At 39.2% G+C, this 24,661-nt stretch overlaps 1 long non-coding RNA gene across 1 annotated transcript in view; it reads right to left on the bottom strand.

The window, feature by feature from the left end:
* Positions 1 to 2,498: 2,498 nt before the first annotated feature.
* The window catches only part of LOC106147585, a 61,683-nt gene continuing 39,520 nt past the window's right edge, over positions 2,499 to 24,661 (bottom strand). The window contains exons 2-4 of the long non-coding RNA XR_001232521.1: positions 12,852 to 13,298; positions 6,328 to 6,389; positions 2,499 to 2,896 (exon numbers count right to left, since the gene is read on the bottom strand). This is a non-coding gene — a long non-coding RNA (uncharacterized LOC106147585). The remainder of the gene's footprint in view (positions 2,897 to 6,327; positions 6,390 to 12,851; positions 13,299 to 24,661) is intronic.

Below are 24,661 nucleotides of genomic sequence, written 5' to 3'. Positions count from 1 at the left end.
CCCTCCTCTATTTTTTATTTTCATATTTAAAAATATTTTCAGCACAAGGTCATACTTCTTTTCTTCTATGGATGGAATTGGTAAAATTTTCCTATTTTTAAATTCCCTACTGATTGTATTAAAGAAAAGAAATTCTGTGATTGGCTTCACCCTGCCATTTTTATCTCAAGATATTATCTTTATTCTCTTTAAAAGTTTCTGTGGGTCTTTTTAGTTTCTATGTAGTGTTTAAAACTGAGAAAAAGGAACTATTATCTAAGACAAAAATCATTAAGTCTTTCTCTTGGTACAAACACTAGCTAGAGATGGAAATGCAGTAAGTTAAGCACTTTAGTTGGGGAAAATTAACTGAGAAGCTATGTGAAGTATTTGAATAGGTGACAGTCGGTGGTAGCTGGGCATGGTTGCACACTCCTATAATCGCAGGGGAAGCTGAGGTGGGGGGATCATTGCAAGTTCGAGATCAGCCTGAGCTACAAAGTGAGCTCAAGGCCAGCCTGAACTGCATAGCGAGATTCTGTTTCAAAAAGACAAAAAAAAAAAAAAAAATAGTCAATGGTAGTGGTGGAGATAATTCTTGAAGAAAGGAAGAATATTTTTCTACCACACAGCAATAGGTATCCTCATCTACATTACTTTGAAAAGAAACTTTGAAGTGGTAAAATGTACCTCAGTGTACCCAAAGACATCTGAGCTGGAATATATATAATTCCATTTTAGAAGATTAAGTGTGTTTTTAGAATTATTTATCAAATGATTATTGACTCAATCAAATCATAGATTCTCATGAATATTTCCCATAATTCAGCTGTTCTCAGCCCTGTTTGGCTCTTAAAATCACCTGGGGAGCTTTTAAAAACACTGATGCCAGGATCCCACTCCCAAAAAATTCTGATTGTATTGGCCTAGGGTGAACGCCTCTCATAAGGTAACATTTAGCATTTTATTAATATTTCAGAGAATCTATTAAAGTAAATACACTCACCTCCTAAGATGGTAAAAGCAAGAAAATTTATAAGGTTCCCAGAAATGTTTAAAGAATAACAAGATAGTCACAATGCTATTAAGGTCTTTTTTGGATGAGTCTCCAAATGTTTTATAATTAAAAGAAAACTGTGCAATGACTTATGGAACAAAAAGTAAATATAGTCATATTTTGAAGCTACATACTACAAAATAGCATGTTCTTAGTTTTTCATTTGGAACTTTAAAATTGTCCGTGATCAAGACATCAGCATATCCAGCTGTCAGGCTGAGTAAGCTTTCCACGATAAAATCCCCTGGATGTGCTATAGTTAGCGTGGGAGTCAAAATTTATCCTTTAAGAGCAACTATTTCTCAGGAACACAAATTAAAATCATAAATAAGATTATAAAGATAGATCTCTAAAATATTTGAACAGAGATACTTCCCCTAAGGGCTTGATTACAAGGGAATTAATAGGCTTATTAGTTGCTATAATTAGCTACTCGTTGCAAAGGATCGCTGAAGATCTTTTCAAATTGATTTAATTATTAAATGTATTTAAATAATATATATTTTCTATATTCATCAGGACTACTTTGGTTGCCAGTAAATCCAGTTAAACTAATGTTAAGGATTGAAAAGAAATTTATTGGTTCAAATAATTGAAAAGTTCAGAGACAAACCAGGCAAGGCTAGATTTAGGGGCTCAAACAATATTATCAGAAATTGCTGTTGTTCTTTCCATCAGTTGCTGTCTCCCCTCTAAGTAAACTCCATGCTTGGGTGCAGCTTATCACTTTGTAATAGCAAGATGGCTGGCAATGGCTCTAGGTTTTTTTCACACAACTGTTCAGCAACCTCAGTATTTCTCTATCTCGAGAGCTCCAGCAAAATTCATGAGAATTGGCCCAGACTGGCCTGGCTTTGGTCTTGTGGCCTTCGTTACACCAATCCCCACAGCCACTGAGGTACAGTAGTCTGATTGGCCAGCCTTTTACAAGCCATCTCAGGAAGTATGGTGGGGCCAACCGCACTCGAATTGCATGACTGGGAGTAGAGGAGAGGGTGGTTACCCCAGGAAAGGTTGATAGCAGATTTGGGAATGGATGCTGACAAGGAGAAGCAGGTCCACCACAATTTAAGATAATATTTCAAATTGAATCTTTCTACTTCTTCGTCCTCCAACTTTCCATTTAATCATAACCAGGGATTCTTTATAACATCTTAGAGATTATTTTACTTTTCAAAATTTAAACATATTATCCTATTTCCCTTTGGTATTATGAATAAACATCTCCTGATAAGAGATGGATACTTAAGTAGTAAAGGCTGAAGGGACTGGCCTATATGAGGCCATTAGTAAAATTTGATGTATTATTTGCCTAAACCAGAGGTAAAATGTATTTCATATGAAAAACATAAGTTTTTAAAGAACAGATTAAGGACACGGAAGGGTGAGAAGAGGAAGAGGAAATAAAAATGATTAAGATGTAACATGTATATGCACCAGTCCCCAAGATGAATGTAATTGCTTTGTATCACAAACATACACTGATAAAAAAGAAACTAAAACAAAATAAAGAATAGAATAACACGGCTGAAGACACTGCTTTTCATACACTCTTTAGCCACAGAGTCAAAAAGCATTATGGCCAAGTTTCCCTTGAACCCAAAGCAGATGTCTTCAGATTATTTTCAAACTAGAAGGAGGAACCCCCTAAATGGATGAGGGTAGAACACATACTACCTCAGAAACACCATCAGCTTCCAGAGTTCTGAGGTGGGCTGTTGCACACAAGTCACCGGTATTAAAAGAGTTCATGGTTTGTATTTTGTTAGTCCCAGTCGTCATGGCAACCAAAGGGCTCTACATAAAGCCTGAAGCCAGCAGACGTGTAATGGAATACATTCCTCGGAGTGAGTCAAAGCCCTGTTGAAAAGGAAGCGATCACACTGTTATGGAAATAAATTATAAACTCCTATGAACTGCTCAGGATTGAAATAAGCAACGTTTTTGGAATTACATTTCTCCCTCCTCCCACATATTTCTGATGATAAATAACTCCGCGGTGCTTTATTTCTGATGCGACTGCCTGTCACACTTTTGAGGAGTATGGCAGCACACAGCCTGCATGCCCACCTCACAACGTTTCAGTGAGGATCAAAGTGAGAACGTGTTGAGGAAACTGTTAAAAATATAATGGCGGCACTAAAGGGCTAATGCTGTTCATTAAGTGTCTTTAACATCCAGAAATGGAAGTTCCACGTCTGATTTTAACACACCCCTCAGCCATTAGAGACTACTTCCTATGACACACATACTAATATTTTGCTCAGTCTAAATACCCAAGTGATTAAATTGCAGCTATTCCCCTGGACACTTTACTGCACCTCAGAGCCAGAAAGTTTGTGCCAGTAGAATATAGTGTTTAATAGCTTGCACTTTTGAGACAGACAGACATGGATTCAAACCCCCCTGTGCTGCTGTGTGGCTGTGGGAACCTGGGCTTGTTATTTAAAAGCTTTGCATTTCAGATCTTCATTTACAAAATAGATGTAATTGTATCTACTTAAAGCTGTGAGGAAAATTCAATACAATAATGTTAAAAGTATCTAGCAACCTCTGACATATATTAAGAGGTAAATAAATGTTAGGTATTATTGTCGTTAGCTTTATTCCCTTTGGGGCATGACCATCTTTACTTTCTTTTTTTTTTTTTTTTTGGTTTTTCTCCGGTACCGGGAACCGAACTCACGACCTTGCGCTTGCCAGGCAGGCGCTTTTGCCGCTGAGCTAAATCCCCAGCCCCCATCTTTACTTTCTTGCCAATCCTTATTTCTACTATATTAAATTTTTTTTCTTCTTGATTTACTCTCTTGCTTTCAAACACTACTTTAATACTTTCTGCTATCTTAAACCCAAACTTTTTCTAATGTCTTACGGATTAGAAGAAACCATTGATCGGTTTGGTCTCAAAACGTAGATCCCACAACAAAGATTGCTAACATTCTGGGTTCCAAATTGTCCAGTGTTACTACTGTGCTAGCATTGTTGGAGTACTGACCTGTTCCTATGAGACCTTGATGACTTTGGAATGAGAATATTCTTAAATCTATTTAAGAGAGAATCTATTTCTGGCAAGCAAGATAGTAGGGGTCAGCGGTGATAGCCAGACACCTCCCAACTCCCTCACCTGGCAGGGAGCTGGGCTTACATGGTCCATAAAAGCCAAGTTGCACAATTTTGGCAGCAAGTTTTGTCCACTATTTCTCCATTACTTGGACAATCTGGTTAAATTCCTTCAGCTCAGGCCTATCTCAGCTCTTCATTTTAGCATTGTCAGTCTGAGTAGACCAGTTTCTGCTTCTAGGAATACTCCTTTAGAGAGGAGTGGACATTTCATCTCATTCTCAAATGCGCTTTCAAACACCTGAATTAGTGAAGCCCTTGAGCAGGTTCTTCTAATAGACTCAGCAGAATAGTGTTTGAAGCTGCAGTTTTGCATATGATCAGTTTTTCCCTTGGGAATTGGAAAAGTCAGTACTGTATTTCCCTCTTCCTGGCCACATTTGCTTTTTACCATCTTCTTGGAGGCTAACTTTAAAATAATTTCTACATCTTCATCCTGCCAGAGATTTCATGTATTCTTTTCCAGCATCTTCATTAATTTTAATATCAGGCTGATTTTTCTTTCTTTTAAAAAGTTTTTAGAGTCTTTTACAGTTCTTGATTCCTCCTGAAGCTACTTCTCCAGCACAGAGTAAGACTTAACAAAAGGGATTTTTACAAGCATGCCATGTTCCTTAGCAACAACCATGATAAGTAATACAATCTCTTGGTCTCGTCTTTCACCACAAAACCTCAATAGTTGGAGCGTGGGGGAGGGGGTTGCAGTAGTTAATTCCCAGAACAGACTTTTTCCTGCTTACTCAAAGACACCTTGAGGACCTCACGTTCAAGCCAGCACTATTTTGGGCAGAAAGAAGAGAGAACATTTAATACCTTTGTGCCTGGTAAAATCCTTCCAAATAGCACTAGATTTTCTTTGCAGCTGCTAAGATGTTGACTATACTACTGTTACCTTGATCCCTACTCTGAACCTAAGACTACTGACTTTTAGGCTGGGTATCTCTTTAGACAGAATCATGTGATCTGCAAGGAAAATGCTTTTGATTGAAGAGGTAATTTTTTAAAAAAAGACTCCATGTACTCCAAAATTACTTTATTCTATCCGACCAACTAGCCTGCTTTCTAATATGAAAATCATCAATTACATACTACAATAAACTTGCCATTTTTAAAATGCCTCAAACTCTAAGGCAATAACATTTAGTGAGTGATTTGTGTGATATGGGTAAACTAGAGGTACCTAACTTAATTGGAGTGTGGTTTTTACTTTTTTGCTCCCGGGAATCAAACTCACAACCTCACACTTGTCAAGCAGGCACTGTGCTGCTGACCTATGCCCTTGGCCCTGGAGTGTGGTTTTTAAATTGTAAAGTTAGGAACATTATTTAACACCCATTTCCTCACTAATTGAGCTGTAATTTCACGCAGAGAAGAGTTTCTGAGCACTACGGGCATTTGGGACAGATAATTCTTTGTTGAGGGACAGAGTAGAGGCTGTCCTTTGCGTTGTGGGATGTTTAGCAGCATCCCTGGTCCTGACCCACTAGATGCCAGAATTTTCATTCCAGATCCGGCAGCCAAACCTGTCCCCAGATGTTGCCAAATGTCCCCTGGGGGACACAACCACCCCTGGTTGAGATGCACTGGTATCTTCCCCTTGCTTGCTTTTCTGGACTATAAAAATCTTAGAGGTCAGTGAAAGAATAGTGACATGCTAGGTCCTGGAATGTATTATTTTGATTCTTTTATTATAAAATCTTTTACTTTTCTCACTTGAAATTTTTAGAAAAATAATTAAATTTCCAAATATAGTTAATGATATATAAACATTGGTCCCTGGCAGTCTCACCTCTCTGGTAATGGGTCAATAAGTACAGGACTTTTCATGAGATTTTCCGAGGGTTTACAAGGCCCCTCTCTGGCCTAGTTCACTGAGGGCCAGGGTAAAACTACTCATTAGCAAAATGACTAATCCACAGACCTATTAGTTGAAATAGTCAGAGAGGGAAAAAGAAGCATAATGTTTCCTGTTTTCTCCTTTAAAGGATAACTCGAGTAGTCTAATGAGTGGCCAAATCCAAGTTGGTTTTACAAATTGGCAAGTTTGGTCTTTGCTATCTAGTACTTGCTTCTGCAATAATCAGTATTTCCACAGACCCTGAAGGAAAAGGAAAATGGTGGTGTCCCAAGAGTTTTCTGCTTTAATAACTACTTGTATTCCCCATTCTCACCTTTCCTTCTTCTTCTCTTGCTTCTTCCCGGCTTGGCCTTTCTTGTAATTCTGAAGAGGAACCTAGGAAGAAGGATCTAAGGCAGTAAAGTGACTGAACTGGACCTGGAGAGCTTTGGACCAACACAGATTAGCCAGCCGTCCCACCCACCCCCTACCCAACACCCACCACCAGGAGCGCTGCTGGACACAAATGGTATAGTCAGTTAGGGTTCATTGAAGAGTTTAAGGAAATCTCAAAGGAGAATAACAACAGGGACCAGTATTAGCCCTAAGCTTAGAGGGGCAAAGAGAAGAAAGACAACCAGAACCTACAAGGGTAGCCATGAAGTCAGCCATCTTCTGTGAGTTGTTCCTTACACCACAAAGCAAGCTATGTTGACCTAGCAACAAGGGGACTTAGAGAATAAATATCCCAACTTCACTCTCTCCTGTCCTCCAAATTCCTGCTGCTACCTCATACTGGCCAAACCCAACCAGGAGAGGGAGAGCAAGGCAGCCTAGCTGTGCGATCTATACAGGGAAACCTCTCTGGGCACGGAGTAAAGTAGAACAGGGTGGAGAATAGATCTGGGAATCAAATGGAAGGTGTCCAGCCCACAGTGCAATCCTGGAGAACACCTGAAGTCCTCAGAGTAAGGAAGAGTGTCATTGGAAGCTGGAGAGAGAAGGGAAGGACAAGTGAAAAGGATTAAGACCCAATGTGTATACGTACAAATTCCCACAATGAACGTGTTTATTAGGTATCATGAACTTATACTAATAAAAAAGAAAGACAAGAAAGAAACAAAAAGAAAAATTCTCCCCTGGTGATTCCCCTATGGCCTTTGAGTTAGAGACCAGCTGTCTTAAAGCATGGTATACTTTCTTCAAGGCTCTCAAGTGCCCTCCAAAGGGTTTCATCACTGAACCCAGCCAGAAATAGACCCACCATTCCATTCTGGGCCTTCTAGTACCATGCCATTTTGGTTTGCACACAAGTCCACAGGAGAATCATTTGCCCATCTGTTTTCTCCTAACTTTGGTATTTTCAGTCACTTCAATTCCATGTAATAACTTTGTATAAAGCACTTTTTCCAGTTTAGATCTGATTCACACATACCATATATTTCACATCACAGAAAAGTCATGAGTATTCCAAGAGTATTTCCAAGGCAAGCTTTAGGGAACAAGTTTTTCATAGTGACAAGTGGGCTGAGTGACATTGCAAGTTAGACTGCGTAGAAATCAAGCAAAGATTAACCACATTGACTGCTCTATCTTGGTGTAAACTTCTGGGTTTTTTGGTGTTTGTTTTTTTTTTTTTTAATTTTTTTTTTTTTTTTTTTGTATTTTGGTTAGGGGAGTTCCTTTACCATTTTTCTGAAAAGCACATGAAGTTTCACTGCCTTCTAGAAGAGATAATATCTTTTTGTTGTTGTTGTTGTTGTTGTCTTTTTGAGGCAGGGTCTTGCTATGCGGTTCAGGCTGGCCTTGAGCTCACTTTGTAGCCCAGGCTGGTCTTGAACTCGCAAAGATCCTCCTGCCTCAGCCTCTTGGGTGCTGGGATCACAGGTGTGTGCCGCCACTCCTGGCCAGAAGAGATAATATCTTGAATTAGTAGCACTATGAAAATGGGAAGCCCTGGAGAACAGAGGAATTCCATCTTTTCACTTCAAACCCTTAAGTCTGAAGTGTATATCTCAAGAGTATATCTCAAAGTATGCGTGCCCTTCAGAAATGTCAATGGCAGTATAGTTTCTGGTTGTCTCCTAAAAAAGGTATGTAGGGTATGATTTATAAGCTGATTTAAATATAACAAACTCACAACACTGTTGAATAGTAAAACAAGTAAATATTACAAAAAAATGGATATGGGAAACTAATATTTGTATCATCAAAACACAATAGAGAAGAGCAATTAGGGAACTTGATGACTCTCCAGCTTACATTTAAATTTACGTTTAAATTTAAAAAGGCACTTAGTTTGTGATGGTTATGTCTAAAGAAGTCATTAGTGTCTTTTAATAAGTATTTAATAAGCATATTTGAATTTCACAACTATTATATATAAAGCAAGAAGCCAAGTTTAACCAACTTCAATTACTTTAACTTTAAATAATTTCAAATTAACAATTAGCTTTTAAGGGGCTGGGGATTTAGCTCAGTGGCAAAGCGCCTGCCTGGCAAGCGCAAGGTCGTGAGTTCGGTTCCCGGTACCGGAGAAAAACCAAAAACTAAAAAAAAAAAAAAAAAAAAAATTAGCTTTTAAAATTGAAGTGTGAACAGAGATAATTCCTGCATATTGTAACTGTTTCTATCTGTACTGATGAGTATTACATTTACATGTATGTGTATGTTTGATACACACAAACACAGATATAACGATGTGGCTTTTGTTTTTGTTTGAAAAAAATAAAATAATATTCTGAAATTATTTCAAGAAAAGACTAAAATTTATTGCTTCACCTGATATTGACACAAAATCTGCTAACCCATGTGCTTCTCGGAATTTGCTATGCATTTCCAATTTGTGGCAGGGTGGGCTTGAAGAACCAAAGCCATCTAGCTGTACGATCAATTTTACTTGTAGGTAGAGCAGTGATTTATTATTTCAACAAATACTAACTGAGCTCACAGAGAGAGCCAGGCCTGTATAGCATAAAACTGACAGATATTCCAGTCATCACAGGGGAAGAGATAGACAACAAGTAAACAAAAAATTGGTGAAAAATCCAGCAAAGAGAAAGGATAGAAGTGGCTGAATGGGTGGCTATCTTAATAGTATGGTCAGAAAACTTCTCACTGAGGAGGTGATATTTGAGCAAATATTAACATTCAATTGGAAAGCAAGCCCTGAGTATCTGGAGAGTGTTTCTAGCAAAGGGAATGGCAAGTGCAAAGGCCCTGAGGTGAAAATAATCTTGATGCAAAAAAAAAAAAAAAAAAAAAACCAGCAAGAAGGCTAATGTGCCTGGTCTGAAATAAGCAAAACATGGGAACAGAGGCAGAGTTTAGATCATGCCAGGCTTTATAGACACAGGAGGGTTTCATTCTAAGTGAGTGGAAAATATAGTGGAGGATTTTAAGCAGAGAGTAATGTGGGGATGAATACTATAGAAAGTCTAAGCAAAAATGATGAAGGTTTTCTGCAAGGGGAAATTGGAAGCATAAAAGAGAAGACTTGCACGTCCTGAAGTATCTTCCCCACTGCTGAGGGGAACAGTCAACACAATATTAGTTGCAGTCACCATGCTGTATGTTAGAGGTCCAGTATTCATCCTGCATAACTAAAATTGTGCACCCTTGGACTGACATTTTCCGATTTCCTTCACCACCCCTACTCCCTGGGAGCTACCATTCTACTCTTTGTATTTATAAATTTGACTTTTTTAGTTCTGCATATTAGTGAGATTATGCAGTATTTTATATTTCTGTGCCTGGCTTATTTCACACAGCAAATGCCAATGTTTATTTCTTTTTTAAGGCTGAATAATTTGTGTGTGTGTTTGTGTGTGTGTGTGTGTGTGTGTTTGTGTTTGACTAATTCACATTTTCTTCACCCATTTATCCACTGATGGACACTCAGGTTATTTCTGCATCTTGGCTTCTGTGAATAATGCTGCAATGAACAGGGGAGAGCAGGTATCTTATTGAGATTCTGGTTTCATGTCCTTCAGATATGTACCCAGAAGTGAGATTGCTGGATAATGCGAAAGTTCTGTTTTTACTTTTCAAGGAATTTTTAAGATTTTTTGTAGAATGGCCGTACCCATTTACCAACAGTGTACAAGGGCTCCCTTTTCTGTACATGCTCCCCACCATTTATCTTTTGTCTTTTTGATAATAGCCATTCTAACAGGTGTGAGGTGATATATCTCATTGTGGTTATGATTTGCATTTTCCTGTTGATGAGTGGTGATGAGCAACTTTTCATACAGCTGAGGTCCATTAGCAGGACTTCACTGGAGAAATGTCTATTCATGTCCTTTGCTCATTTTTCACTCAGGTTTCTTTAGTTTTGACTATTGAGTTATTTGTGTTCCTTACATATTTTGGATAATAAACCCTTACTAGATATACGGTTTGTAAATATTTTCTCCCATTCTGTCACTGTCTCTTTACTCTGATTATTGTATCCATTTTCTGTGCAGAAGTTTTTAGTGTGATGCAATCCCACTTGTCTATTTTTTTGTTACCTGTGCATTTGAGGTCATATCCAAAAAAATCATTGGCCAAACTAATGTTAAGAGATTTTCCGGTTTAGTAGTTTTACAGTTTCAAGTCTTGTGTTTATGTCTTTAATCCATTTTGAGTTCATTTTTGTATATGGTGTGAGATAAGAATCCAATTTCATTCTTCAGCATGTGGATACCCAGTTTTCCCAAGACCGTTTGTTTTTTTTCTTTTCCTTTTGAGACAGGGTTTTGCTATGCAGTTCAAGCTGGACTTGAACTCACTTTGTGGCCCAGGCTGGCCTCAAATTTACAGCAATCCTCCTGCCTCAACCTCCCGAGTGCTAGGATTACAGGCATGTGCCACCATGCCCAGCTCCCAAGACCATTTGTTGAAGAGATTATCCTTTCCCCAGTCTTGGCACCCTTGTCAATGATCAGTTGACTGTACATGGTTTCTTTGGGGGTCTCTGTTCTGTTCTGTTGGTCTATATGTCTGTCTTTATGTCAATACCATATTGTTTTGATTACTGTAGCTTTGTGAACTATTTTGAAATCAGGAAATGTGATGCATCCACTTTTTTTTTTTTTTTTTTTTTTTGAGATAAGGTCTCACTGTGTAGTGCAGGCTGGCCTTGAACTTGCTTATGTAGCCCAGGCTGGCTTCAAACTCATAGTGATTCTCCTGCCTCGGCCTCCCAAGTGCTGTGATTACAGGCACGTGACACCACACCCAGCTCACTTTTATTTTTCTTGTGAAAGATTGCTTTAGCTCTTCTGAGACTTTTGTGGTTCCATATGAATTTTAGGTTTGATATTTCTATTTTTATGAAAATTACATTAAAATTTTGATATGGATTGCCTGAATATGTAGATTACTTTGGGTAATATGGACATTTTAATAACAACATTAGTTTTTCCAGTCCATGAACTCAAAATATCTTTGTTTATTTGTATCTTTTTCAATTCTTTTCATTACTGTTTTATGGTTTTGAGCATACTTATCTTTCACTTCCTTGGTTAAATTTATTCCTAAGTAATTTATTTTTTGATGCTATCATACATGGGGTTGCTTTTGCTTAATGTCTTTTTCACATAGTTTCTTGTTAGCATATAAAAATGTGACTGGTTTTGGTATATTGATTTTTGTATCCTGCACCTTTACTGAGTTCATTAATTATAACAGTTATAACAGGTTCTGTGAGCCTCTTGTTTGTTCCCCTTAAGGCAATACACTGAACTGTTCTGGTGTAAGTTCCTTTTCCTAATCCTGCAGAGTCCAGCTGTCTGTGTGTCCTCACACACAGCCTGCAGACGTGAGACATCTCTGAGAGTTCATGTATGCTGCTGGCTGGGGGAGGGGTTACATAGTGTTAGGGGTGCATGTGAATCAGTTGGGGAGGTTCACAGGTGGTATTTCCTATGAGGTTCATAGTTGTGCCTCTTAGAGAAGAATTTGTGATGTAGTTAACAGAAAGTACTGCATCCATTTGTTGAATTCTGTGCTCTAGTTATTATGAGCCCCTGCCTTTCTCCTGATGTTAAATGCGTCCAGATTATTCAACTGTACCAATCCCGTCAGTGAGTTGGGTGGGGCAAGAAAGAAGAAAGCAGTTGGTCTCTTAGGCAGCACCCCACATGGTTGGGGAAGCTAGGCACTCATTAGACCTCCGCTGTCCCCTGTGGGAAAAATCACAGCCAAGAGGTGGGTAGGTCTCTCTTGGTACTGAGCTGTGCCACTATGGGAAAGAGATGATATCGTATGGGTAAAATGAAGCCTTTCTTCTTACCCTTTGCAATATGTGTATTTTCATTTATTTGTTCCACTAGAGTGCTGGGAGCTTCTACTTGACTCCTAACCTCCCACAAAGGTACATTTATCCATAGATGATTGTCAAAGTCAATGTTTCTGCGAGGAGATAAAGACAGAAAACTCCTATTCTACTGTCTTAATGATGTTCCTCTCAAAATCTGAATTAATTTTAATAGTGAAGTGTAATATGCAGTAGTGTACATTTTATGTTCTCCCTCTCTGAACTGATCTGTGATAAATTGTAATTATGTGAACTTATGCAATGCCCCAGTAATGAAAAGAGGCATAGCATAAATTCCTCTATGAAAGCTATGCCCGTTCCTGAGGTTGCAAATGGACTTATCTAGACTTCCAGAGGCAAGATGATAGAGTTAGTGATCTTGGTCTTTGGTGACCTTCTCCTCCATCTTGTGTTCTATTTAACCTATCCCTATTTATCTTAATTTCCCAAATTTTGTCTCTCTATTCATGAGCCCTCCCCCCTTATCCACTGTCGGGGTGGCAGAGAGTCAGGCTCAAACATAAAGCAATATAGAAGAATTGACAATATTGACTTACAATGGTCACACACAGAGTCAGTTATGGAGGAGTGCAAAATTTCTGTCTGTGCACTGGAGGGCTGAAGGATCCAGTCAAAGGCCTGGAACCCGCTGCAGTGTCCTGTGTGAGTCCATATGAGGAGGCCAAAGGGTCTGCGATGGAAGACTGAAGGGTCTGTGCTGGAAGCCAGGAGATGATGTCCAAGGTGAAGACTGCAGGTCCTCCAAAGAAAGAGAAGCGAGCCTTCCTTGTTTCCCTTTGATTCCTTTCAGGTGACAAGCCGCCTGAGGTTGGGTCTTCTTCCTCCAGTAAATCCCTTCAGCCACACCCAGAACCATGCTGATCCAGTTTCGTTGGGTGTTCCTTACTCAAGTTGGCACAAACATTTAACTATCACAGCACATAGCACATGCTCCCATGCATTACGGACTCAAATCCAAGGCTTATCCAGGTACATCCGAGTAGCTACAAAGGTTACAGGGAAAGAAAAATTATTATTTTAATCTCTAAAAGTTTAACATTCATGAAAAGTTCCCCATATAAAAGAAGGGTGTTTGAAAGATGCCAAGTGGCCGCAGATGGAAAAAATAGCCACCCCACACACACATACACACACAAATGGGTATCCTCTAACGACTGTTGTGGAGTTACTGCAGGCTGGGCCTGAAAATCTTGCTTTGTGTTTTTCCGGTCACTTCGTCCCAGACGCAGCTGGCCCTTGAGACACTGTGACCTGTTCCCCATGCACTTCAAATCTATGCCAAAATGCCACTTTCACTCAGTGAGGCATTACCACACATCTGCCAGAATGGCCCAAACAAAGGGAAGGCTGACACACCGAGTATTGTCCTGGTGAAGATATGGAAACTCAGGACTCACACACTGTTGGTGGAAGAATAAATACAACTGTTGTAAGCAACTAAGTTAGATAAAATATTATAGGCAGTCAGACAGGAAGCAGCGCAGAAGACGAGATATCTTGCAAATGTGAGAGAGACAAGCACTTCCTGCTGTGGGCCAGATCTCAAGACAAAAGATAAAACAAATGCACCCACATACTTCCTGAGAATAAACATCAGGAGTTGATATTCTAAATAGTTATCAATCACCTTGAGAAAGCCAGGAAGAGTCACTAACCCAACCCCCTACAGGAAAAGCCCCTGTTTTGTATTCATGCCCGCTTGCTACACACTCGATTCCCCATTTGATCTTGATGTAACCAATTTTACTTGAGCAATTACACTCGTAATCTTATTGGTTGACCATAGTTTTGTCTCACCTCATGCCCACCTTATAATTTCTCATTCTGTCCACCTTAGGCCCACCTCAAGTCATGGATTTGCTCTACAAAAATCCCTAGAAAAGGCAGGGTCCTTGGCAACCCATTCAGGACGCCTTCTCTGTCTGCCTGTCTCTCTGTCTCTCTCTCGCTCTCTGTCTTTCTCTCTCTGGGACAGAAGCTTTCTTTCCCCCAATAAATATATTCTGCTCTTAACCTCCATTGTTCCTAAAATTCATTGTTCAATTTTAGAGAACACGAACTCATACCAGATACCTAACAGGTTGGGAGTTTCTTTCCCCTATATCACAACCACTTTGGAAAAGCTGAATTTATGTGTATCCCATGTCAGAGCAATACTACTCTTGATATATAACTAATGATGATGACATTTTATGGCTACCAGAAAACATATACAAAAGTATTAATGGCATTATTATTCACAATAGCCCAAAAAGTACAAACAACACAAAGTTCTGTCCATAAAAGTGATCCTTGCATGGTGGCACACAGGTACATTACTAATCTGGGAGACTAAGGCAGGGGGATCATAAGTTCAAGCCCAGCCTGGATGACTTTGTGAGACTCTGCCTCAAAGTAAAAATTAATAAAAAGAGCTGGGGATGTATCTCAATGCAAAGGCCTTGGGTTCAATTCCCAGTACCAAAAGCCAAAACCAAAAGAAAAAAGATAAATAAAAGGGACAGACAAATATTGTGATATACACAAAATGAAATACTATACCACAATCAAGAAAATAATTGAACTACCCCTATGCATAATAATATGGATGAATCTAACCAATAGTGTTGAGAAAAAGAAGTCATGCAAAAAAGTATACCCTGTATCATTCCATCTATGAAGTGTGATCAAAATATGTGATGAATATTTAGATTTTAAATATTTATTATGGTAAAAGATACATTGCTACTAATCTCCTTCAAATACGTCCTTTCTTCAGACACATTCACTGTTGGGGACCAGGGGGTATGAAATAATGTTTTGCTATGCCAGGAACCAGGCTGTGTGACTGGGGTCCCATGGTTTCAAGGCTGGTGTGACATTGCTTCAGGAACAGACAAGTATGCAGAAGGCAGCATGCTTCCTGGCTGCTCAGAGAAAAGAGAAAGCTTGAAAGGCAGCATTCCTAAGGCAAGATAACATCTGCTGAGGACAATCTAAAGAATGCAGGCATTTTGATATGGAGGAGGACTTGTCCTCCATTAAATTGTTCCCATTTACTGCAGTTGCTGTTTCATGAAAGGTACATCACCCCTTCCCCTGTGTTCATCGTTTCCTAATAAAAGTGAGTCAACAGCAGAGATTGTTGTGCCTGCCTACTTTAGACGGGTCCTTCCTGGTCCCCTTGTACCTTGAATGTTGTCTCTTGCCTTTAACCCCTCCCATCCTCCCCACAAGTATCCAGGGCTCTGATTAGTCCCCAGGAATTTATCTTATCATTCTTGCCACTTTCTGAAACTGTTCTGGCAGTCCTTTCATGAGTGTGTTTAGTTGTGCTGTTGTGGTTGCCTTAATATCCTGAATCGATTCAAAATGTTACCTTTCATGGTCATTTTGACTTGGAGGAAGAGCCAAAAGTTGCACGGTGTCAGATTCAGTGAATAAGGTGGCTGAGGGTACACCATAATCTTTTTACCAGCCTGCAGAGCATTTACCATATTTTCTATCAGTCTTTGTAATGACACGAAAGAGGATTTCCAGAACTCCTTCAAGAAGTGGCAAAAATGATGGGATACATGCGTTTGAAGCAAGGGGCAGTATTTTTAGGGGGATTCATGGCAATGTGTCTTTTAGTGTAATTTTTCAAAATTTAGACATTCACCATATATCTTGACCACATCTCAAATATGAAATTCAAGAATATATGAACAAGTGTATGGCGGTATATCCAAATAAGAGCTTCTCTTAGCGTGAGGGTGGGAGTCAGTGAGAAAGGGCATGAAGGAGCCTTTTACTGTGATAGAAATATTCATTAAGATCTGTACACTTCACTTTGTGAAAATTATACCTCAATTTTTTGGGAAAAAAAACCTACAGAAATAAAATTACATATCCTTAGAGCTCTAAGAGACCTTTTCAATTAAACAAAAAAAGAATTATCATCTAATGAACACAAAAACTTCTGTAACTCTGAAGAGACTTTGGTGAAGGTTTTAGTTATTGGATGATCTCTTCATCAGGGGTAGACAGATAGATAGATAGATAGAGGTAGAGAGATAGAGACAGAGAGATAGAAATAGAGATAGAGATAGAGATAGAGATAGAGATAGAGATAGAGGTAGAGGTAGAGGTAGAGGTAGAGGTAGAGGTAGAGATAGCTAGAGATGGTCTGCTTTTGCCTTGTACCTTCCTATTCCTTAAGGAATGAAACTTTATGCAATTGAACCCTAGAAAACTAGCCCAACACATATGTGCACTGCTATTCCCAAAGAAAAAGATAACTTATTTGAACCATGGGAGATGCCTAAGGATGTGCATTCATCTTCATTACCAAGATGAAGGATCTGGAGCTCTGAGAGATTCAAATGTCATTTAAACTCAATTCTTCTGACTTCTAACCACGTCCTGTTCTTGTGGTGTTCATAAGCACTGATTTCAATAAAACTAAATGCAGTAAGTGATCTTGGATTGGGTCCTAGGAGGAAAAAATAGCGTAAAGGACATTTTTGAACAACTGACAAAATTTGAATAAAGATTACATAGAGAGAATAATATTGTATCTACCACTGTGAAATTTTTTTACCTTGATACCTTGTTTCATAAGGGAGTAAATATCCTTGTTCATAAGAAATGCATAATAAGATACTCAGAGAGAGGGATCATCATGTTTACAACTTATTTTCAAATGGTTAATTAAAAGTTAGAGAAGAAGAGAGAGAAGGAGGGAAGTAAGGAGAGGCAAAAAATGTCAACCATATGTGAATCCAAGTGAACGGTACCAAGTGTTTGTTGTATTATTCTTCTAACTTTTGTGTAGGTACAAAATTTTTCTGAATGAAAAAGTTAAAAGCCATAACTTTCAGATAACATCAAATTGTGTCTGTGTTATTCACATCACACAAAAAAAGTTATCTTACGCACTGTGTAAGAAAATGACAGATTTCTAATTCCTAACAGATTTATTAACTGTTTCCTTTCATCACCACACTGGCAAAATATTCCTTCTTATGTTTAGTTAGTGTGGTCTAGTGAATTTATTTTTTTTTGGTTTTTTTTGTTTGTTTGTTTGTTTTTCTCCGGTACCGGGACCCGAACTCACAACCTTGTGCTTGCCAGGCAGGCGCTTTTGCTGCTGAGCTAAATCCCCAGCCCCGGTCTAGTGAATTTAATAGAAGGTCTTGCTCTGCTGGGACCAATTGTACATTTTCATACAATGCAATAGAATGTTCTAGTATGAGGCCTTGAGGCAGAGGAAAAGTCTACAGTTTCATGATCTCTGCTGCCTTGTCAGTGTCTCAGGAAGGTGGTAAGACCTTGGAGGGCTTAGCCATGTGGTATCCTCCAACTTTGCCACAGTCTTATGAACCAAACATATTTTGGGAACATCAGAACTGCTGGACTTGAATTGGATTCCTTTTTCTTTTTTGTTTCATTTTGATTTTGTAGTACCAGAGAATAAACCCAAGCCCTCCACACTGAGCTACAGTCCCAGCTGTTTGTATTTCTTATTTTGAGGCAGGTTTTTTTAAGTTGCTAAATTTCCCAGACAGTCTCAACCTTGCAATCTGCCTGCCTTAGCCTCCCAGAGTGCTGGAATTATAGGAATGCACCACCATACCCAGCTCTTGAACCCAATTCTGGAGTCTACCTTTCCAGAGCTGTGCAGCTGTTTTATGGTCCTAGACATGGTCCAGTGCAGGAAAATGGTCTATGACTATAAAACAACTGCACAAGTCTCAGTTGAAGAAATCTCAATAATTGAGCTCAAATTTCCCTCTACCTCTACCATGGTAAGGATTAAATAAATTGAATTAAATAAGAAAACTGTTTAATGTTTGAATTTTTGGACTGAGAGTCATTTCTAGTACATTAAACAATGTGTATCAACGTGAAATGTACGATAAGCCAAGCACTTTACATTGATTTTCTAATTTTGTCCTTACAACTGCATAACTTAGGTAAAATAATCTCCACATTATAAATGGGGATAAGAAACTTGGAGGAGTTAATAACTATTTACCTAAAGTCATACTGGAAGTAACTAGCAGAGCCAGAATCTGACTCAGGCAGCCTGACTCCAGAACCTGGGCTCTTTGCCCCTTTATCATATTTGTAGGTATAGGTAGGTGGCTACCCACATCACACAAAAACATTGGCCCTGAAGGCCAACCCTTGCTATATAACTCCCACTTCTAGTCCCCAACACACCAGAACCTGTGGTTTATTAAACAAAGCTTCCACTCCGTGGTGTAACAGAAATGTAGGAAGGCTATTCCAGTTCAACAGAGCACAAGAAAATCACTCACTCCCTCACTTTCAATAGGCAGCCAAACTTTCCATACTACAGATGACTAAAATATGAGCTGATTGTGCCCAGGAGGGTGTAGCTCTACTGCCAAATGTCCTGGCTGATGATGCTCTCATCTCCTGCAAAAAGTGAGCTTCTACCAAATGACGTTGACGTTCTCCATTCTCCCTACAGATGTGTAACTTAGTCAGGTAAGCCTGCCAAAATCACACATAATGCCTCATCCAGCACCTGAGAAGAGCTGGTCCTACACTAATGGCAATTTGTGAAGCATAACTAATTGCAAAGTCTTTCTGAAGCTGTTTAGGCTCCTTGATATCTCACGTGGGTGGCCAGCATGGAGCCCTCCCTGGCAATGGGGTTTCTTCTGTAGCTAGTTGGAGAGCAGGTCCACATGACAGAAATCAAAGGAATCACTCAAATAGTGCTTTGCTTTCCCAAGATTTGGTGGGGCAGGTTCACATGCATGAATGGGACTTTGGGGAATCTACCCTTTCAGCAGATCCAAACCACACACATCACAAAAATCTATGGAAAATAATATCTTCCTTATGAGTGGACCAAATGTTAGCAATAGTTTCCATTTGGCTCAGTGGCACTCTGGGTGGGGAAAGGATTGAAGAGCCTTTTTCTCTCAGAAAAAGGGGCAATGTGGTCAGCAAAGGACATGGTCAGCTTTCTGTCACTGTGACAAAATACCTGAGAAAAACAGTTTAAAGGAAGAAAATTTTATTTTGGCTCAGGGTTCAGAGGTTTCATTCCATAGTCAGTGGGGTCCATTGCTTTGGGCCTGGAGTGAAGCAGATATGATGGCAGAAGGACATAAGCAGCAATGCTACTCATCTCATGGCATCTGGGAACAGAAAGAAAGGAGAAAGAGCCAAAGAGAAAGGGGCCCAGGATCAGATAGCCCCCAAGTCTATACCCCCCATAACTCACTTCCTTCAAGAAGGCCATCTCCTAAGTTTACCTTAACTCTCAATAAGGCCATAAAATTATTAATCCATCAGTGGATTAATCTACTGATGCAACTCTAGCCTTTGTGATTCCAACCACCTTCTGAAAGCCGCACACATGAACACATAAGACTTTGGGGGAATATTTTAGATCTAAACTGTAACATTCCACCCTTGGTTCATAAAAGGCTCATGTCCATTTCATCATGCAAAATGCATTTAGTCCATTTCCAAGAGTTTCCAAAATCTTAACAGTTCTAGCATTACTTAAAAATCCAAGGCCAATGTCCCCTCTGACACTCAAAGCAAATTTGAGCTGCAAGGCCCAAAGCAAAACCAAAATCCAGCAGGCAAACATTAACTCCCGCAGCTCCTTATCTCGCAACTGGAGCATGTAGTGATAAGAGGTGAACTCCAAAGGGTTTATGCAGTCCACTCCTATGACCTTTCCAGTGGCTTGCATTGCCGCTCTCTTGGACTGGCTCTACTCACCACGTACAGATTTCCTCAACAGATGTTTTATGATTCTGCCATCTCTAACTTGTTGGGGCTTTCACTGCAGCTTTGACTTCACTCTCAATGCTTCACACACTGCCCTCTCAGTGGTTGCCTGCAGGGACTTCACCCTGTCACACAACCCTCCCACATCTTCATTTGAAATCTCAGTGGAAGCCTCCATGGCCCCTAACACTTGCATTCTGCATGTCTACAAAACCAGCATCACATGATTGATGCTGTCTTAGTTACTTTTCTGGTTGCTGATAAAAAATACTTGACACCCAAAGTTAAAGGGGGAAAGATTTATTTAGTTCACAGTTTATAGACGTTTTAGTCCATAATGGATGGGCTCCATGCAGAGTGGCACATGGCAGAGGGTAACAGTTCATAGCTGAGGAAGACAGCAAAAGCAACAAGGTTGGAGGACAGGCCTCTTTCTATCCCTTACATTGTATGCAGGCTACCTGCCCTAGGATGAGTGTAGCACTCACATCCTTAATCCTAGCCAGAACTATGCCAAACTAAGCAGTGGATCCTTTACTAATCACACACCCTTAATCCCAGCATCACACACTCTAGATTCAGCCACCTCTTTAAAAAGCCCTATGACTGGATGAGGCTTTAGGCAGACATCTAGACACAACCCATGATAGATGTCAAGGTCTGTAATCAGTATGAGCAGTACCCAAACCCACTTGAACCATGGTTGCAGAAGCCTCAGTGCCTAAAGAGTTGAGCATGGTGAGATGAGTCCTGGAATAACAATGTCCTAATCAACCCTGTGCAAGCAGGCTGTCAAGACACTCTCAAAACAAAGTCTTTCAAAGGAGTTTAACCTTTATACCCTTGAGCACATAATGGGTAAGTGCCAGCCAATTCCTGAGATGTCCTCAAGGCATGTTTCCTACTGTCCTGGCACAAAGTACTTGACTTCTTTTTAATGATGATCATCTCTACAGAAACCATACCTTCATTGCTCTCAACTTTAAACATGTTTCTTTTCTGGCCAAATTGCAAATTTTTCAAATCTTTCCACTCTGCTTTTTGCTCCTAATTCGCACTGTAAATGTGGCTAAAAGCAACCAGCAGTACCCATGCCACCATCTGAGCATTGTGCTGCTTCAAAATTTCCTCCACTAGGGCTGGGGATATAGCTCAGCAGCATAAGTGTCTGCCTGGCAAGTGCAAGGTTGTGAGTTCGATCCCTGGTACCACAAAAAAAAAAAAATTCCTCCACCAGATCAATTAGTCTGTCACCTTTAAACATATAGTCTCCAGAAAAGTTTCAGAACATGTACAAAATATGGACAAGTTATTTGCCAGAATGTAACAACGTGTCTTTATGAAGTGTGATAAAATATATGGTGAATGGTGTTGCCAAGTGACATCAACAGAAAGGCAGACTCGTAAAAACATTACATTGTGTCCTCATCCACCTTATTCACCGGATCTGAAACTGTGCAACTTCTGGCTCTTCCCCAAAGTCAAAATAACCATGAAAGGTAAACCTTTTGAATCAATTCAGAACATTGATGCAGTCACATAACTAAAAGAGGATTTTCAGAACTGCTTCAGAAAGTGTCAAGAACAATGGGAAAAGTGTGCTCAAAGTGAGGAAAGGTATTCTAAAGGGGATTAATGGCAAAGTGTCTTTTACTGTAATAAATTTTCTTTAAATTTAAGCATTCACTGTATTTCTTTTTTACCACACTTTGTAATGGCCTCTAGTTCAGCTCATTTCCTCCTGAAACCCCATGAGCACAGACTTTACTGTCACCATACCTATCAGCCTCCCAGTCTCCTGAGCTCTCACCAGAATCATCCATTAAGCTCCACTTACAGTATTCCAGGACTTCTCTAGCCTATATCACCAATCTTTTCCAAACTCTACCTACAATCCAATTCCAAAGGCTTCTAAACAATATGAAGATGTATAGTTACGGCAATGACCCCACTTCTTAGTACCAATTTTCTTTGCTAATTTTCCATCTCTGTGATGAAATACTTAAGAAAACAATTTAAAATGAAGAAAGATTTATTTTGGTTCACAATTTTTAGTCTGTGGTCAGCTGGCTGCATTGCTTTCAAGCCTGTGGGAGGCAGAAATGTCATGGTGGAAAGTCATTGCCGGGGAAAGCTTCTCACCTCATGTCTGTCAGGAAGCAAAGAGAAAGGGAAAAGAAGCAGAGAGGAAAGGGCAGGGGACGAGATGCATTCCTCAAGGTCACATTCTCATGATCCAATCCCTTCAACTGGGTCTTATGTCTTGTTGACATCAGCTCCCAATAATGTCATAGAATTATGATCTCTGCTGGACATGGTGGCACATACTGTATTCCCAGCATTCTGAGAGGCTGAGGCAGAAGAACTCCAAGTTCAAACCCAGCCTGGGAAATTTAGAGACTTAGTGAACTGTGTCTCAAAATAAAAGAAACAAATGCTATGGGCTGCGGATATAGCTCATTGTGAAGGCCCTGGGTTCAATCCCCAGTATTGGGAAATAAAATCTTTATCTCATAATGGATGAATCCACTGAAGAAGTTAGAGCCCTCATAATCCAATCACCTTCTGAAATCCCCACCCCTGAACACATGAGACTTTGAGGGATATTTTAGATCTAAACCATAACCAGCAGTAACCTAAATAAAGCTGAAGGTAGCATTTATTTTCTGTCCAGAGAAGCACCCCAGGGCTTTGGTTCTTCTACTATAGTGTTTCTAATTACATTTGTTGTTTATTAGATAATATAGTCCAAAATCATTTTAATTTTGATCAAGATCAAATCCAATTTAGAAGCAGAGGTCATTCAATAACATAGATAAATCTCATAGATATTAAAACAAATGAAGGAAGCCAAATAAGAAAGAACATGTACAACTGGCAAAATTGATCTGCAGTAAAAGAAATCAGCACAGTGATTACTTCTGCAAGGGTGATATTGACCAGAAAGAGGCATAATGGAGCCTTCAGAGATTCTGGAAAGTTCTATATCTTTTTTTTTTTTTTTTTTTTTTTGGTACCGGGAATCAAAATCAGGACCTTGCACTTGCCAGGTAGGCGCTGTGCCACTGAGCTATCTCCCGAGCCCAATTCTGTATCTTGATTTCAATGGGACTTCCACAGGCATGGGCAAATGTAAAAAGCTTCAAATTTGTGTGCACTTTACTGCATTTAAATTATCTCTCAAAAAAGAGTTCACAGTTTTAACAGAATTTTTTTTTCTTTTTTCTTTTTGGTGTTGAGGATTGAACCCAGGGCCTCATGTGTGTTATATACACGCTGTTCCACTGAGTTACAACCCCAGCCCGGAAATCTCAAAGAAAATTTCAGCTGCTGTTTTGAAGAGGAAAAGTCCCAAATTAATAACCAGTCTTTATTTATTTAGATAGATGTGAGAAAATACTTTCATAGCAATTATCACAAAAATTCAGTTACTTCATTCTTACTCTGTATGTTGACATAAAGTTGCCCTCAAAAAAGAATAAACAACACAAAAATCCAAAGATGCTTCCTGAAACTTTGAAAGATTTGCTTTAATAGTGCTAAGTACTATCAGTTTTAATCTTGGAACCAGGAATTTTTTTATAGAAAGTTACACGTGTTAGGACATTCACTTGAAGTTGTAGACTCTAATTGGTATGAGGGGTTGGTTTCACTCAAATACCCTTGATGACCTGGATGGCCATGACTCCAATCTAATTTGAAATAATCCAGTGGGTTCAGAAATAACCAGGCTCTTCTGGGAATGAAGAGAGTAGTTAAAGACATGTCTCCTTGAAAAGACATTTAGAAGACACATATTAGAAAAAAAAGCAGATTAATTTAAAACACAAAAGAGAATCTTGAAGCTGAGGGATGAGATAACTACTCCAGGGTTACAGGGCTACCAGATGTGAAAAGCAGGCCTAGAGCTTAGGCTCCTGGATCCTGAGTTGATAGTCTTTCCATTGTTCCATGGCTCCTGTGATTTCTTAAATCCCATTTTATATGTAAAGTGGCTTGTGCATAGAAAAACATCTGCATCAGAATCAAATCTTTAACCTTAGCCTTAACCGGTAAGTTGGAACTATGAATTTGGAACCACTTGAAATAATCATTATTTCACATCAATCCAACTCCAAGGTTTATATTGTTATATTCTTATAATTTCTCACTGTTATATTGTTCATACTTTGAACTATTTACTCTTAAGACTCAAATTTGATCTTATCTTCTTTATCATGTAAGGCGTTTGTACAAATGGAAGCACAAACAACGCTTGAAAAAACTTTGCCTCACTTGCAAAAATAAAGTTTAGCTATATTATTATAGATTCTAAGAATACTTTAAGTATAAAAGAAGAAAACATCTGCTTCAGTGTAATAAAATTAAATATGAACAACAAAAAGATGCCCCACCCTCCCCCAAGAAAGTTTTCTTATCTGAAAGTTTAAAAACACATTTCTCATTAATTCTAGGGTTAAAGGAAGACCTGAAAGTGGAAATAATCTATTTCTAAGTGAACACGAATGCTACACAGCAATATCCATAGGATTTGGCCAAATTGAAAGACTAAAATATAATAATTAGCCCGGCCTCGGGGTTTCCCGGAAGGAGGGCTTCCGGC

This window comes from Chinchilla lanigera, unplaced genomic scaffold (assembly GCF_000276665.1).
Source record: "Chinchilla lanigera isolate Chin_1 unplaced genomic scaffold, ChiLan1.0 scaffold00185, whole genome shotgun sequence".
Classification (NCBI taxonomy): Eukaryota; Metazoa; Chordata; class Mammalia; order Rodentia; family Chinchillidae; genus Chinchilla; species Chinchilla lanigera.
Note: the sequence above shows the minus strand (reverse complement) of the source record. Positions and strands in the feature narration are given on the sequence as shown.